Here is a 4,927-nt window from a genome sequence, read left to right as displayed (position 1 = left end):
ACCGGGGATAGAAAAAAGGCAAAAAACTGTCCCTGATCTCAAGAAGTTTACAAATCTAATCTCTCTTCCACATGGTAGCTCTTCAAATAAATGAAGACAACTTTCACATCCTTCTGAATCTTCTCTTTTTCAAGCAAAATATCTCATTTCCTTCATCAATCTTCATATGACATGGACTCAAAGCCCTTCATTGTTCCAATTGTCCTCCTCTGAACATTCTTCAGCTATCAATGCCTTTATTCTGTGTCACCCAGTCTGAACACAATTCTTCAGTTCTGTTGAGGTCAGATTACAATGGAACCTTTTTATTCCTAAAAGTTGTCTTTCTAAATGCAGCCCAAGATTATGTGTGTGTGTGTGTGTGTGTGTGTGTGTGTGTAAGGGAAAGCATGAGCACTTGGGGGGATCAGGCAAGGATTCATGAAGAAAATAATGCTTGAACTATATCTTAAAGAAAGAGTGACTCCATGGGGCAGAGGTACAGAGAGTGCGGTTTAGTCATGGGGTATGGCTAGTGCAAAGGCAAGGAGATAGGAAGTGGGAGTATCCTATGTGAAGAACAGAGAGAAGACTAGTTCATCTAGACCACAGGATATAGGAAAGGAAGCAATGTCCAACAAGGCAAGAAAAGACAGTTTGGGGCTAGGTTGTCTAGGACCTTAAAAACTAAACAGAAGAGTTTATATTACCAAAAAGCAATAAGAAGCCACTGGAGTTGATTGAATACAAGAATTACATAGACAGATCTGCACTTAAGGAAAATTACTTTGGCAGAAGTGTATTGGATGGGTTGGGATGAGGAGAGACTTGAGGCAGGGAGACCAATTAAGAGGCTGTTGCAATTATCTAGGCCTGATAGAGGTGACAGGGGCTTAAACTAAGATGGTAGCTATGGGAGTGAAGAAAGGAGGTCACACAGCTAATAAGTGTCTGAGGCAAAATTGATCTCAGGTCTTCCTGATCCCGAGTCCAATACTCTACCCAATAATTATGTCTTGTAACTGTGAAATGATCTTGCACCCAAGGGTAACACCTTACACTTATCCCTATTGCATTTCATCTTATTAGATTCAGCCCAGTATTCTAGCTTATGCAAATTTTTTTGGATCCTGGCATCCAAGTGTGTGGAAGGGACAGAGGAGGAAGAAGGGAGCGTCTCGTAGGAGAGCTAGACAAGACCCTAGAAACCCTTTAAACCTTTCCTTTTGCATACAGGCAATAAGTGCAAATGTAGGATTTGAATCCAGTTCTGACCGCAGAGCCAGACCGTCTTCCACTCCACCATCCTGCCAGGTCATAGGGTCATAAATCTAGAGTAGGAAGGGACACCAGAGGCCACTCACTGTGATCCTCTCTTTTACAGAAAAGTGAGACCCAGAGGAAGTGATTTATCCAGGGTTCCACAATCACACAATTCATTCATTTAGTGCCTACTATGTGCCAGGCACTGTGCTAAGCCCTGGGGATGCAAAAAGAGATAAAAGACAGTCCCTTCCCTCAAGTAGCTTCCAATTTAATGGGAGAGAAAACAAGCAAGCAAATATATATAAAGCACAGTATATACAGTATAAATAAGAAATAATTAAAAGAGAGAAGGCTCTAGAATTAAGAGGGGTTGGGGAAGGCTTCCTGTAGAAGGTGGGATTTTAGTTGGGACTTAAAGGAAGCCAGGGAGGTCAAGGTAGGAGGAGGCTAGGTTATGAAGGGCTTTGAATGCCAGACAGAACATTTTGTATTAGTTTCTGGAGGCAATAAAAAGCCATTGGAGTTAGTGAGAAAGGGAATGACATGATCGGATTGGTGTTTTAGGGAATCACTTCAGTGGCAGAATGGAGAATGCATTGGGGTGGGAAGAGACTTGGGGCAGGCAGACTAACAGACTATTTCAGTAACCAAGGCATGAATCAATGATGGCCTGCACTAGAGTGCAGTAAAATCAGCAAATAACAACTTGGTTATGGGGAGTGGGAAACAGTGAGGAATCTAGGATAACTCCAAGGTTGTGAGACAGAGGACCTGGGTAGATGGTGTTTCCCTCCACAGCAATAGGGAAGATAGTAGGGGAACTTTCAATGCTTCCCAAATCCCCTTAACTTTGTGACTACTCAGGCCCCCTAATTGCTAAAAATGAGAATTTTCTCTCAGGGAGCCAGGGAACAAAAAAGTTTTCTATTGATTTTCCTTGATACCATGGTGAGAAGATGATTCCCACCTCCCCACCCCCTTGATTTCCCATTAGCACAGCTGCTGAGCAGTGTGGCCTGGCTTCAGAGGAAAAGAAGACACTTTCAACTAATATGCTGGCCCAGAAAGACAAGAGAGGCCAAGGAAAGAGGCAGAGATCCCAGTGGGGGCCTGTGCTTGAGGAGAGGTGTTAAGTGCTGAAAACGGGTTATTAAGTGACTGATAAAAGAACAAAGACATTTCTTCCAGAGGCTGTCCCAATGCAAACCAAATGTAATCACCCAACAGGGTCCATTGTGCCTGCTTCAGGGGGTCTCATTGCAGGTAGGCAGATTCTTCTGAAACTCAAGCTTTCCAGTAATCTGTGTAGTAGTGGACCTGAACCCTTGGGGACAGCTCCCATGCTCTTTTTCTTGAGGAATGGGGAGGGCACATAAGGAAAGACAGAGAAAAGGGCAGAGTATTTCAAGAAGCTCAGAAGCTACTTCCTGGATCGGATTGAATGCAATTAGAATTGAAATTTCACTGAATATTCTAAAAAGTACAGCAAGAGCTGCTCTGTGCCCATTTGTAGTCATTTTTTTTTCAAGACCAACTAAACCAGCACCTGCTGACATCCTCAGCAACTGGGGGTAACTGCAAAATGGTTTGACATGAAAGAACAGGCTCCTTGAAGGCAGGGGCTACTTTTTGTTGTTGTTACCTTTGTATCTCTAGTGCTTAGCACAGTGCCTGGCACATAGTAGATGCTGAATAAATACTCACTGATTAATTGACCGAAGTTGGTTACCATGATCTCCCTAAGACTTTTCTTCTCCAGACTAATCAACTCTACTCATCTTACCTGATCTTCAAAGGACACCATTATCTCTAGTCTCTTCACCATCCTGGTCACCTTCTCTTGATCACCTAGTCCTAGCTCATCAATATCCTTCTCTTCTAGCTCTAGCTCTCTGATTTAATTGGAATTCTGAATAAAGAACAATGTAGTGATATCAGGCCCTCTAGGCTTCTATTACCAAGTGCCATGTCTAGCACCTGGGACAGCTCCTGGGTTGCAAGTGGAACTCCCAGAAATGCTACCTAAGGTTCAGGTATTTTCTGTGGTTGCATTTTCTCAAAATTATGGCTCACAACTGCCCCCCCACCCATGATGAACTTACTTTTATTAAGCAGCCAACAGACACCACTGGTTCAAAGCAAAGGCATTTAATGAAATAACTTGGTGAGAAAAGTAGCAGCAGAATATTCTTCCCATAAACCTGGGATTTACTGTCACAAATTACATATATATACATACACATATACATATACATATGTATACATATATGTATGTATATAATCAGAATGGATACCCATAAGGGAACAAAGGCTCAAATGTGAAGGAACTTGTGTGGACACACAAACATGGAGCAGTAACTCGTGGTCTAACAGGGTCACCAGTGTCTTCTGGTGAAGTTATTGTACTGCTCTCCATGGAGCTGCATTGTCATGGGCTTCCTTCAGGTAGAATCCTCATTTGAGGTGCTGCCTCTTCCCCATGATTTAATTTAGCCCTTTTAAAGAGGACTCCACTTGGTCATAAGGCTAGAGAAAAGTAATTTTCTCTGTCAGTTGAGAGAGGTCTGTCAGGTCCCAGATTCAGCCTCCAATGATCAAATTCTTTTGGAAAACCATATAGTCAATCAACTTTTTAGATCCTACTGATAGTTTGTCTATGAATCTACTTCTTTCTGCTAGCAATATCTATATAATTGTCCCAACACTGTGCTTAGAAAGTCTCATTACTAATTAACTGATGAAAGAACAAAGACATTTCTTCTTTGATGCTTCCCCAGTGCAAACCAGATGGCCAGCCTGTATTCTCTAAAACAATTTCAAGTGTTTCTTTCCAACAAATTTCAAAAGGCTATTTGGGTATGAGGTATCTTGGATAATCTCCCAAGGTCCTTTGCGTCTTGCCTTGCACATTAAATGGGTGGCATTTGGAGATATCAACCTCAACTAGACTGTATTGCTCTACATGCTTGCCTTTCACATGGAAATGTGCTCACTAACAAAACTCTCAGGTTTTGAGCAAAGCAACAGGTCACCAAATCCTTTTCTTCCAAGAGAAAAAAATAAATACACAGGTGTTGGTTGTTCTCTGGTTGAAATGTCACAGAAGCTCTGCCTGACGAAATATTGGAAATTGAGGGGATGCCCATCAATTGGGGAATGGCTGAACAAGCTGTGGTATATGAATGTAATGGAACACTATTGTGAGATAAGAAATGATGAACAGGCAGATTTCAGAAAAACTTGGAAAGTCTCATACAAACTGATGCAAAATGAAATGAGCAGAACCAGGAAAACATTGTACACAGTATCAGCAACATTGTGTGATGATTAACTATGAACAACTCAACTCTTCTCAGCAACACAATGATCCAAGACAAGTACAAAGGACTCACAAAGGAAAATGCTATCCACATCCAGATAAAGAACTGATGGACTCTGAATGCAGATCAAAACATACATTTTTCACTTACTTTATTCTTTTTTATGTTTTTTATCCTTTTGATCTGTTTCTTCTTTTACAAACATGATTAATATGGAAATATGTTTTACATGATAGCATATGTATAACATATCAAATTGCCTACCATTTTTGGAAGAGGGGAGGAGAAGGAGGTAGGGAGAAAAATTTGGAACTCAAAATCTTAGAAAAATGAATGCTAAAAATTATCTTGACATGTAATTG

Source organism: Vombatus ursinus, unplaced genomic scaffold (assembly GCF_900497805.2).
Source record: "Vombatus ursinus unplaced genomic scaffold, bare-nosed wombat genome assembly UNPS02015129.1, whole genome shotgun sequence".
In the NCBI taxonomy this organism is placed as follows: domain Eukaryota; kingdom Metazoa; phylum Chordata; class Mammalia; order Diprotodontia; family Vombatidae; genus Vombatus; species Vombatus ursinus.
Note: the sequence above shows the minus strand (reverse complement) of the source record.